Here is a 13949-nt window from a genome sequence, read left to right as displayed (position 1 = left end):
TGCAGTGATCTAACCGCAAGGCAGCAGCGAGGCTGGGGGAGGGGCGCCCGCCATTGCTGAGGCTTAAGTAGGTAAAGAAAGCCGCTGGGAAGCTCGAACTGGGTGGAGCTCACAGCAGCTCAAGGAAACCTGCCTGTCTTGATAGACTCCACCTCTCGGGGCAGGGCTCAGCTAAAAAAACAACAGGGGAAGCAGCAAAGGCCTGAGCGGACACGAACGACTCTGTCTGACAGCTTTGAAGAGAGCAGTGGATCTCCCAACACGGAGGTTGAGATCTGAGAACGGACAGACTGCCTGCTCAAGTGGGTCACTGACCACTGAGTAGCCTCACTGGGAGACATCCCCCACTAGGGGCAGTCTGACACCCCACACCTCACAGGGTGAAGTACACCCCTGAGAGGAAGCTTCCAAAGTAAGAATCAGACAGGTACACTCGCTGTTCAGCAATATTCTATCTTCTGCAACCTCTGCTGCTGATACCCAGGCAAACAGGGTCTGGAGTGGACCTCAAGCAATCTCCAACAGACCTATAGCTGAGGGTCCTGACTGTCAGAAGGAAAACTATCAAACAGGAAGGACACCTATACCAAAACCCCATCAGTACGTCACCATCATCAAAGACCAGAGACAGATAAAACCACAAAGATGGGGAAAAAGCAGGGCAGAAAAGCTGGAAATTCAAAAAATAAGAGCGCATCTCCCCCTGCAAAGGAGCACAGCCCATCGCCAGCAACGGATCGAAGCTGGTCAGAGAATGACTTTGATGAGATGAGAGAAGAAGGCTTCAGTCCATCAAACTTCTCAGAGCTAAAGGAGGAATTACGTACCCAGCGCAAAGAAACTAAAAATCTTGAAAAAAGAGTGGAAGAATTGACAGCTAGACTAATTAATGCAGAGAAGGTCATAAACGAAATGACAGAGATGAAAAGCATGACACGAGAAATACGTGACAAATGCACAAGCTTCAGTAACCGACTCGATCAACTGGAAGAAAGAGTATCAGCGATTGAGGATCAAATGAATGAAATGAAGCGAGAAGAGAAACCAAAAGAAAAAAGAAGAAAAAGAAATGAACAAAGCCTGCAAGAAGTATGGGATTATGTAAAAAGACCAAATCTACGTCTGATTGGGGTGCCTGAAAGTGAGGGGGAAAATGGATCCAAGTTGGAAAACACTCTTCAGGATATCATCCAGGAGAACTTCCCCAACCTAGTAGGGCAGGCCAACATTCAAATTCAGGAAATACAGAGAACACCACAAAGATACTCCTCGAGAAGAGTAACCCCAAGACACATAATTGCCAGATTCACCAAAGTTGAAATGAAGGAAACAATCTTAAGGGCAGCCAGAGAGAAAGGTCGGGTTACCCACAAAGGGAAGCCCATCAGACTAACAGCAGACCTCTCGGCAGAAACTCTCCAAGCCAGAAGAGAGTGGGGGCCAATATTCAACGTTCTTAAAGAAAAGAATTTTAAATCCAGAATTTCATATCCAGCCAAACTAAGTTTCATAAGTGAAGGAGAAATAAAATCCTTTACAGATAAGCAAATGCTTAGAGATTTTGTCACCACCAGGCCTGCCTTACAAGAGACCCTGAAGGAAGCCCTAAACATGGAAAGGAACAACCGCTACCAGCCATTGCAAAAACATGCCAAAATGTAAAGACCATCGAGGCTAGGAAGAAACTGCATCAACTAACGAGCAAAATAACCAGTTAATATCATAATGGCAGGATCAAGTTCACACATAACAATATTAACCTTAAATGTAAATGGACTAAATGCTCCAATTAAAAGGCACAGACTGGCAAACTGGATAAAGAGTCAAGACCCATCAGTCTGCTGTATTCAGGAGACCCATCTCACATGCAGAGACATACATAGGCTCAAAATAAAGGGATGGAGGAAGATCTACCAAGCAAATGGAGAACAAAAAAAAGCAGGGGTTGCAATCCTAGTCTCTGATAAAACAGACTTTAAACCATCAAAGATCAAAAGAGACAAAGAAGGCCATTACATAATGGTAAAGGGATCAATTCAACAGGAAGAGCTAACTCTCCTAAATATATATGCACCCAATACAGGAGCACCCAGATTCATAAAGCAAGTCCTTAGAGACTTACAAAGAGACTTAGACTCCCATACAATAATAATGGGAGACTTCAACACTCCACTGTCAACATTAGACAGATCAACGAGACAGAAAGTTAACAAGGATATCCAGGAATTGAACTCATCTCTGCACCAAGTGGACCTAATAGACATCTATAGAACTCTCCACCCCAAATCAACAGAATATACATTCTTCTCAGCACCACATCACACTTATTCCAAAATTGACCACATAATTGGAAGTAAAGCACTCCTCAGCAAATGTAAAAGAACAGAAATTATAACAAACTGTCTCTCAGACCACAGTGCAATCAAACTAGAACTCAGGACTAAGAAACTCAATCAAAACCGCTCAACTACATGGAAACTGAACAACCTGCTCCTGAATGACTACTGGGTACATAACGAAATGAAGGCAGAAATAAAGATGTTCTTTGAAACCAATGAGAACAAAGATACAACATACGAGAATCTCTGGGACACATTTAAAGCAGTGTGTAGAGGGAAATTTATAGCACTAAATGCCCACAAGAGAAAGCAGGAAAGATCTAAAATTGACACTCTAACATCACAATTAAAAGAACTAGAGAGGCAAGAGCAAACACATTCAAAAGCTAGCAGAAGGCAAGAAATAACTAAGATCAGAGCAGATCTATCTATCTCCTGAAGGATCTATCTATCTCCTGAAGGAGATAGAGACACAAAAAACCTCCAAAAAATCAATGAATCCAGGAGTTGGTTTTTTGAAAAGATCAACAAAATTGACAGACCGCTAGCAAGACTAATAAAGAACAAAAGAGAGAGGAATCAAATAGATGCAATAAAAAATGACAAAGGGAATATCACCACCGACCCCACAGAAATACAAACTACCATCAGAGAATACTATAAACACCTCTACGCAAATCAACTAGAAAATCTAGAAGAAATGGATAATTTCCTGGACACTTACACTCTCCCAAGACTAAACCAGGAAGAAGTTGAATCCCTGAATAGACCAATAGCAGGCTCTGAAATTGAGGCAACAATTAATAGCCTACCCACCAAAAAAAGTCCAGGACCAGATGGATTCACACCTGAATTCTACCAGAGGTACAAGGAGGAGCTGGTACCATTCCTTCTGAAACTATTCCAATCAATAGAAAAAGAGGGAATCCTCCCTAACTCATTTTATGAGGCCAACATCATCCTGACACCAAAGCCTGGCAGAGACACAACAAAAAAAGAGAATTTTAGACCAATATCCCTGATGAACATCGATGCAAAAATTCTCAATAAAATACTGGCAAACCGGATTCAGCAGCACATCAAAAAGCTTATCCACCATGATCAAGTGGGCTTCATCCCTGGGATGCAAGGCTGGTTCAACATTCGCAAATCAATAAACATAATCCAGCATATAAACAGAACCAAAGTCAAGAACCACATGATTATCTCAATAGATGCAGAAAAGGCTTTTGACAAAATTCAACAGCCCTTCATGCTAAAAACGCTCAATAAATTCGGTATTGATGGAACGTACCTCAAAATAATAGGAGCTATTTATGACAAACCCACAGCTAATATCATACTGAATGGGCAAAAACTGGAAAAATTCCCTTTGAAAACTGGCACAAGACAGGGATGCCCTCTCTCACCACTCCTATTCAACATAGTGTTGGAAGTTCTGGCTAGGGCAATCAGGCAAGAGAAAGAAATCAAGGGTATTCAGTTAGGAAAAGAAGAAGTCAAATTGTCCCTGTTTGCAGATGACATGATTGTATATTTAGAAAACCCCATTGTCTCAGCCCAAAATCTCCTTAAGCTGATAAGCAACTTCAGCAAAGTCTCAGGATACAAAATTAATGTGCAAAAATCACAAGCATTCTTATACACCAGTAACAGACAAACAGAGAGCCAAATCAGGAATGAACTTCCATTCACAATTGCTTCAAAGAGAATAAAGTACCTAGGAATCCAACTTACAAGGGATGTAAAGGACCTCTTCAAGGAGAACTACAAACCACTGCTCAGTGAAATCAAAGAGGACACAAACAAATGGAAGAACATACCATGCTCATGGATAGGAAGAATCAATATCGTGAAAATGGCCATACTGCCCAAGGTTATTTATAGATTCCATGCCATCCCCATCAAGCTACCAATAAGTTTCTTCACAGAATTGGAAAAAGCTGCTTTAAAGTTCATATGGAACCAAAAAAGAGCCCGCATTGCCAAGACAATCCTAAGTCAAAAGGACAAAGCTGGAGGCGTCACGCTACCTGACTTCAAACTATACTACAAGGCTACAGTAACCAAAACAGCATGGTACTGGTACCAAAACAGAGCTATAGACCAATGGAACAGGACAGAGTCCTCAGAAATAATACCACACATCTACAGCCATCTGATTTTTGACAAACCTGAGAGAAACAAGAAATGGGGAAAGGATTCCCTATTTAATAAATGGTGCTGGGAAAATTGGCTAGCCATAAGTAGAAAGCTGAAACTGGATCCTTTCCTTACTCCTTATATGAAGATTAATTCAAGATGGATTAGAGACTTAAATGTTAGACCTAATACCATAAAAACCCTAGAAGAAAATCTAGGTAGTACCATAGGCATGGGCAAGGACTTCATGTCTAAAACACCAAAAGCAATGGCAGCAAAAGCCAAAATTGACAAATGGGATCTAATTAAACTAAAGAGCTTCTGCACAGCAAAAGAAACTACCATCAGAGTGAACAGGCAACCTACAGAATGGGAGAAAATTTTTGCAACCTACTCATCTGACAAAGGGCTAATATCCAGAATCTACAAAGAACTCAAACAAATATACAAGATAAAAACAAACAACCCCATCAAAAAGTGGGCAAAGGATATGAACAGACATTTCTCAAAAGAAGACATTCATACAGCCAACAGACACATGAAAAAATGCTCATCATCACTCGCCATCAGAGAAATGCAAATCAAAACCACAATGAGATACCATCTCACACCAGTTAGAATGGCAATCATTAAAAAATCAGGAAACAACAGTTGTTGGAGAGGATGTGGAGAAATAGGAACACTTTTACACTGTTGGTGGGATTGTAAACTAGTTCAACCATTATGGAAAACAGTATGGCAATTCCTCAAGGATCTAGAACTAGATGTACCATATGACCCAGCCATCCCACTACTGGGTATATACCCAAAGGATTATAAATTAGTCTACTACAAAGACACATGCACATGTATGTTTATTGCAGCACTATTCACAATAGCAAAGACTTGGAATCAACCCAAATGTCCATCTGTGACAGACTGGATTAAGAAAATGTGGCACATATACACCATGGAATACTATGCAGCCATAAAAAAGGATGAGTTTGCGTCCTTTGTAGGGACATGGATGCAGCTGGAAACCATCATTCTTAGCAAACTATCACAAGAAGAGAAAACCAAACACCGCATGTTCTCACTCATAGGTGGGAACTGAACAATGAGATCACTTGGACTCGGGAAGGGGAACATCACATACTGGGGCCTATCATGGGGAGGGGGGAGGGAGGAGGGATTGCATTGGGGAGTTATACATGATATAAATGATGAATTGATGGGTGCTGACGAGTTGATGGGTGCAGCACACCAACATGGCACAAATGTACATATGTAACAAACCTGCACGTTATGCACATGTACCCTAGAACTTAAAGTATAATATAAAAAAAAAAGTTTACTTTATTTGTATTAATTACCTCCTCTTAATGTTTATTTTTGAGAGAAAAATGACTGGATAAACAAATTTCCAGAAACTCTTTATGCTAAATTTTATTCCTAATGTCAAATCCTCCATGCCATTTTTCTTGTTGTTCCAAAAAAATATGATCTTTCATTTTTTTAATGCTTCCTCTCCACTCCAGTTAAATCACTTGGAAGCCTGCATTTGGGTTATTTGAGAGCCTATTAAGGCACACAGCCTCTGCGTTTGTGTCCCTTGCAGTGCCTTGCTCAAGGTGGTCCCACAGATGTTTTTGGTTGGATTTTGAGTTGAACTAGATTACTTATTCAGTACTGGCGATTGGGTGACCAATGTGTTCTTGAGCTTCATGTGTGTCGTTACCCTTCAGAGAGACAATTTTTCTTTTGAGTGAAGGGTTTGGAGGTTAATGGTTTAAACATTTCCCAAAATAGATCTATTTGTGATCCATGCCTTCTAATACCCCCTTCCACTGTGCTCTGCGCTGTGTACATGAAGTATGGCTGCAGAATAATTGCTAGATAGTTCGATCTGTTGAGCTCAATTATCAATTGCTACAAAGTAGAGAAAAGAAATTACATGAGCCATAGTTTTCATTATGAAATATTCATAGAAATGAAGTTCAACCTGTGTTACAATAAAATGTTAATAAGACTTTTAAGAAGGCAATTAAAGAAACATGTTTACTGCTGGGATAACTGAATTCAGATCTATTATTCTTCAATTTGGCAAAAAAGGGTAGTTTGGGGGTAATTTAAGTGTGAGATAGGTATATAGTTGCTTTTCTCCAGGAAAACTTCCATTGCTGTGAAGTTTCTACATGAATAATTTTAATTTTTTGAGATCTCCCTGTGGCAAAAATAAAACAATCAGAGGCATATTTATATACTTGCTTATACCTTTCCACTGTAATATGTTTAGTAGCAATTTAAATTACCTTAATTTAGGGAGGCTCGAATCCCCTAAGATCCTTTGCTGTCCATGTGAAGATCAGAGTCAAGGAAAAATGACACTGCTCAGAGCTTAGAAATTCTCAGGCAGAGACAGAAGTGGGAAGTCAAACTATCTGCCAAGAATTAATAAGCTAAAATAGGATGAGAGGAGTTCCTTCTTCCATTTCTTTTCATAGTCCTTCCTTCACTGACTCTAAGCGGCTGTGGAAAGTGTCAATGCCCTGCCACCGTGCATGGCAGGCCTAGCATCAGCTGAGCTCGTTGGCTTGTGAGCGCTGCCTTTGTCAGTTTCACTCTTGGCATCATGGAACCTGACCATCCTGGGTGTGAATGCTGCTGAGCTGCTCTTCTGAAATGTCAGAAGATATTATTGGTTGCCACTCTGGCATTTTATAACAATAGTAAGTTCCTTGACAGGCTATCTAGGCTCTAGCTTGGCCATTTACACTACAGGGGAGAAGGGACATTTCTTATATTGTGTGTGCATTTTTAGCTTTTTAAGGCAGAATTCTGGAATCAGTCTCTTTTTGTTGGAATTGCTAATGCCATAGCCTCAAATTATACAGTATGCATTGTATACTACTGTATAACACGCTGGTCACCATGACTTTGGATATAAATCATAGTAGGAAGCAAAGTCAGTATTATGTTGAATCCAAAGGAAGGAGATGAAGGCTACAGCATGAACACAGTAAGCCTGAGGTTAAAGAACCCAGGCTCTTCTGAGTTTTAATCTAGCATATTCTGAGCTTCTTAGATTAAATCTTTTTTCATTACCACATTCTTCTATAAATTACAGGCAAATGGAAGACAGATAATGTCCTCTCACTCTGGCATAAAACTACTGGCACTGAATTCTGAGTATTTTGGTCACACTGTGTATTCATCGGTATTATTCTTGTTGGTGATCGCAGCAACTGTGCAGATAATTGCAGTTATCATCTCGATATGATTCCTTCTGTGATTAAAAAGTTTTATATGTAAATGTAATTCTGGAGAGCACTGCCTTTAAACTTTATTATAAATTTTCAACACACAGTTATGCAAATCTAGGACTTCATAAATGTCACTTAATGGTAATGGTTGTCAGCTTTGTGAGAAGTTTTATCTTTATAGATGGACTGAAAGAACCTACAGAATTTTACATTTGTGGGAAATACAGTGTTGATGAAGTACCTAATTAGGAGGATGATCTTTTCTGAGAGAGAAACAAGTAAACCTTCTGTTTCTTCCTGCTTAAAAAGAACATCAGTGTTGCCTCATCTCTTCCTGAAGCCTTCCTCAGGATAGAGATGCCGTCTGAGTCACATGTCTCAGGGTGAGAAAGCCGTGGAGTGGAGATGCAGTTTTTTGTTATCCTAGTGAAATGAAATACCAGTTTTCTGGGATAAACTGTAAGTTCAGAGAAAATAGAATTTCCTGGCATGACAATTTTGGACATTCTTTGAGTGTTCATCAAAGAAGGCTGTGAATTGCTTCTGTCAGCATGACTGGCACAAGCTCTTAAAATTGTTGGCAGCTTGCAATTCTTTTTACTGACTTTGAAACACATTATCGACCATATAATGCATTAACTTTCATGTTAATGTAATAACAAAAATAAGTGATTGAATACAAAAAAACCTCATACTTAGAAATTAAACCTCAGAATGACCTATATTTATTGTCATTCAATGACCATTTGATTGTATTAGGGTTTGCACTTGGTTTCAGTTCTAAACAAGTTTTAAAATTTGAGGTGATCTCCAAGGTGTCTACGTAGTTGTACCGGTTTGGGCTAATACTGTTATTCATTTTGCTGGATAAATTGCTTATGACTTATGCTTTTACTCAGTGGCTGCTGTATTTCAAATTATGTTGTAAATTGTGTCTTAGTCAGATTGTTTCTATATTACAGCTAGCTGTGTTCTTATATGCTGCAAAATTGTTTGTATTCTAATAAAGTTCACTTGATTTATCATACTTTTACAAGCCAGGATCTCAGATGATAACATGTATTTATTATGGTGTTTAATGCTGCTTTCCACCTTTTGATTAAAGACTTATTTAGTCGAGTAAAATGGGGTTTGATTTAAATTCCAATTAACCTTTTACTTCCTCTGTGCTTTTTAAGTGCATAGTGTTATTGTACCTTGATAATAGAGTACAGTTTTATTCCTTAATTCACTGAAACCAACTATATTTATTAAGCCAGTTTGAGTCTCTGAACTCCAGTTTATACCGCTGGGATGACTAAACTAATCATTGTGAAATAAAATAAATGGTTCCCTTTATACAATTCTTAAACTTTATTTTCTGAAATTTTTGGAAATATGAATAAGCTATTTCTTAATAAAAGCTATTAAAACTATGAGTTACAGTTTTGCAAACTTGGATGAGCATCATATGAATCTAGCTTTTGACACTACCACCTACTCAAAAATATTTAATGCTTACCTTATAAGGTGCTTACCTTATATTCAATTTAATTTAATAAGACCTGGGCACTTGAGGCCATTGTAGTATGAAGTTGAATGGCATTTCCTAATTATGGAAAACTCACTACCTAGTAGGGAAGACAAGTACATGAATAATAAGTATATTACATGGTACGCTCTGATGAAGTAGTATATATGAAGTAGGGTGCAATGCTAAGAATGGAGAATCTGATCTGAGACAACAGGAGAAGGCTTTCTATGAGAGGCCGGGCATTTAAATTAGGTCTGAGTAAGAGTCTATCAGACACATGAAAGGATAGGGGATGAAATTCCAGGCAATAGAATAGCATAATCAGAGGCAGAGAGCAATGAAAGTATATCGTGGATTTGGAAAACTCTGAGTAGTCAGGAATAAATAGTTCATGGTATGTGTGTGGGAGGTGGCGAAGGTGGGTAGAAAGGTTGGTATAGGAAGGGTAGTATATTAAGATAAAAAGTTTGCATGGCCACATGGCTTTTTTAAAACTCTTATTTTAAGTTCAGGGTTACATGTGTAGGTTTGTTATGTAGGTAAACTTGTGTCATGTGGGTTTGTTGTACAGGTTATTTCATCGCCCAGATATTAAGCCTAGTACTCATTAGTTATTTTTCCTAATCCTCTCCTTCCTCTCTGCCTCCATCCTTCAACTGGCCCTAGTGTGTATTGTTCCTCTCTATGTACCCACGTGTTCTCATTATTTAGCTCCCATTTGTTAGTGGGAACATATGGTATTTGGTTTTCTGTTCGTGTGTTAGTTTCCTAAGGATAATGGCCTCCAGCATCATTCCTATCTCTGAAAAGACATGATCTTACTCTTTTCTGTGTCTGCATAGTATTCCATGGTGTGTATGTGCCATAATTTCTTTATCCAGTCTATCATTAATAAACATTTGAGTTGATTCCAGGTCTTTGCTAGTGTGGATAGTGCTGCAATGAACATATGTGTGCTTGTATCTTTATGATAGAATGATTTACATTCCTTTGGGTGATTTATATTCCTATGGGATATGAATTGGGAATGATTTATATTCCTTTGGGTGATTTATACCCAGTAATGGGATTGTTGGATTGAAAAGGTATTTCTGTCTTTACGTCTTTTAGGAATCACCACACTATCTTCTACAATGGTTGAACTAATTTACACTCCTACCAACAGTGTGTAACTGTTCCTTTTTCTCTGCAACCTTGCCAGCATCTGCTATTTTTTTGACTTTTTACTAATAGCCATTCTGACTGGTATGAGATGATATCTCATTGTGGTTTTGATTTTGCATTTTTCTAATGATTAGTAATGTTGAGCTTTTTTTATTATTATACTTTAAGTTCTGGGGTACATGTGCAGAATGTGCAGGTTTGTTACATAGACATACACGTGCCATGGTGGTCTGCTGCACCCATCAACCCGTCATCTACATTAGGTATTTCTCCTAATGCTCTCCCTCCCCTAACCCCCCACCCCCTGACAGGCCCCAGTGTGTGATGTTCCCGTCCCTGTGTCGATATGTTCTCATTGTTAAACTCCCACTTATGAATGAGAACATGCAGTGTTTGGTTTTCTGCTCTTGTGTTAGTTTGCTGAGAATGATGGTTTCCAGCTTCATCCATGTCCCTGCAAAGGATATGAGCTCATCCTTTTTTATGACTGCATAGTATTCCATGGTGTATATGTGCCACATTTTGTTTATCCAGTCTATCATTGATGGGCATTTGGGTTGGTTCCAAGTCTTTGCTATTGTGAACAGTGTCACAATAAACATACATGGGCATGTGTCTTTATAGTTGAATGATTTATAAACCTTTGGGTATATACCCAGCAATGGGATTGCTGGATCAAATGGTATTTCTAGTTTGAGATCCTTGAGGAATCACCACACTGTCTTCCACAACGGTTGAACTAATTTACATTCCCATCAACAGTGTAAAACATTCCTATTTCTCCACATCCTCTCCAGCATCTGTTGTTTCCTGACTTTTTAATGATATCCATTAACTGGCAAGATGGTATCTCATTATGGTTTTGATGTGCATTTCTCTAATGAGCAGTGATGATGAGCTTTTTTTTAAATATGTTTGTTGGCTGTGTAAATGTCTTCTTTTGAGAAGTGTCTGTTCATATCCTTTGCCCACTTTTTGATGGGGCGGTCTGTTTTTTTCTTGTAAATTTGTTTAAGTTCTTTGTAGATTCTGGATATTAGCCCTTTGTCAGATGGACAGATTGCAAAAATTTTCTCCCATTCTATATATTACTCTGATAATAGTTTCTTTTGTTGTGCAGAAGCTCTTTAGTTTAATTAGATCCCATTTGTCAATTTTGGCTTTTGTTGCCATTGCTTTTGGTGTTTTAGTCATGAAGTCTTTGACCGTGTCTGTGTCCTGAATGGTATTGCCTAGGTTTTGTTCTACAGTTTTTATAGTTTTAGGTCTTACATTTAAGTGTTTAATCCATCTTGAGTTAATTTTTGTATAAGGTGTAAGGAAGGGATCCAGTTTCAGCTTTCTGCATATGACTAGCCAGTTTTCCCAACACCATTTATTAAATAGGGAATTCTTTCCCCGTTGCTTGTTTTTGTCAGGTTTGTCAAATATCAGATGCTTGTAGATTTGTGGTGTTATTTCTGAGGCCTCTGTTCTGTTCCATTGGTCTATATATCTGTTTTGGTACTACCATTCTGTTTTTGTTACTGTAGCCTTGTAGTATAGTTTGAAGTCAGGTAGCATGATGCCTCCAGCTTTGTTCTTTTTGCTTAGGATTGTCTTGGCTATGCATGTTGCTTGGGATTGTCTTGGCTATGCAGGTTATCATATCAAATTTAAAGTAGTTTTTTCCAATTCTGTGAAGAAAGTCAGTGGTAGCCTGATGGGGGGATAGCATTGAATCTGTAAATTACTTTGGGCAGTATAGTCATTTTCGCAATATTGATTCTTCCTATCCATGAGCATGGATTTTTTTCCATTTGTTTGTGTCTTCTCTTATTTCCTTGAGCAGTGGTTTATACTTCTCCTCGAAGAGGTCCTTCATATCCCTTGTAAGTTGTATTCCTAGCTAATTTATTCTGCTTGTAGAAATTGTGAATGGGAGTTACTCATGATTTGGCTCTCTGTTATTGGTGTATAGGAATGTTTGTGACTTTTACACATTGATTTTGTTTCACGAGACTTCGCTGAAGTTGCTTATCGGCTGAAGGAGATTTTGGGCTGAGATGATGAGGGTTTTTTAAATACACAATCTTGTGTGTAAACAGAGACAATTTGACTTCCTCTTTTCATAATTGAATATGCTTTATTTCCTTCTCTTGCCTGATTGCCCTGGCCAGAACTTCCAATACTATGTTGAATAGGAATGATGAGAGAGGGCATCCTTGTCTTGTGCTGGTTTTCAAAGGGAATGCTTCCAGTTTTTGCCCATTCAGTATGATATTGGCTGAGGGTTTGTCATAAAGAGCTCTTATTATTTTGAGATACGTTCCGTTGATACCTAGTTTATTGAGAGTTTTTAGCATGAAGGGGTGTTGAATTTTGTCGAAAGCCTTTTATGCATCTATTGAGATAATCATGTGGTTTTTGTCATTGTTTCCGTTTATGTGATGGATTACATTTATTGATTTGCATATGTTGAACCAGTCCTGCATCCCATGGATGAAGCCAACTTGATTGTGGTGGATAAGCTTTTTGATGTGCTGCTGGATTCGGTTTGCCAGTATTTTATTGAGGATTTTCACATCGATGTTCATCGGGGATATCGGCCTGAAACTGCCTTTTTTGTTGTTGTTGTGTATGCTGGCCTCATAAAATGAGTTAGGTAGGATTCCATCTTTTTCTATTGATTGGAATAGTTTCAGAAGAAATGGTACCAGCTCCTCTTTGTAACTCTGATAGAATTCGGCTGTGAATCCATCTGGTCCTGGACTTATTTTGGTTGGTAGGCTATTAATTACTGCTTCAATTTCAGAACTTGTTATTGGTTTATTCAGGGATTTGACTTCTTCCTGGTTTAGGCTTGGGAGGGTGTATGTATCCAGGAATTTATCCATTTATTCTAGATTTTCTAGTTTACCTGCATAGAGGTGTTTATAGTATTCTCTGATGGTAGTTTGTATTTCTGTGGGATCAGTGGTGATATCCCCTGTATCATTTTTTATTGTGCCTATTTGATTCTTGTCTCTTCTTTATTATTCTGGCTAGCGGTCTATTTTGTTGATCTTTTCAAAAAACCAACTCCTGGACCCATTAATTTTTTCTTTTCATTTTTTTTTCTTTTCTTTTTCTTTTCTTTTCTTTTTTTTTTTTTTTTTTTTTTTGAGATGGAGTCTTGCTGTGTCACCCAGGCTGGAGTGTAGTGGCATGATCTTTGGAAAGTGCAGGCCCTGCCTCCTGAGTTCACACCATTCTCCTGCCTCAGCCTCCTGAGTAGATGGGACTACAGGCACCCACCACCATGCCCAGCTAATTTTTTGTATTTTTAGTAGAGAAGGGGTTTCACTGTGTTAGCCAGGATGGTCTTGATCTCCTGACCTCGTGATCCACCCACTTCGGCCTCCCAAAGGGATTCATTTATTTTTTTGAAGGGTTTTTCATGTCTCTATCTCCTTCAGTTCTTCTCTGATCTTAGTTGCTTCTTGTCTTCTGCTAGCGTTTGAATTTGTTTGCTATTGCTTCTCTAGTTCTTTTAATTGTGATGTTAGGGTGTCAATTTTAGATAGTTCC

This window comes from Rhinopithecus roxellana, chromosome 1, assembly GCF_007565055.1.
Source record: "Rhinopithecus roxellana isolate Shanxi Qingling chromosome 1, ASM756505v1, whole genome shotgun sequence".
Taxonomy (NCBI): Eukaryota; Metazoa; Chordata; class Mammalia; order Primates; family Cercopithecidae; genus Rhinopithecus; species Rhinopithecus roxellana.
Note: the sequence above shows the minus strand (reverse complement) of the source record.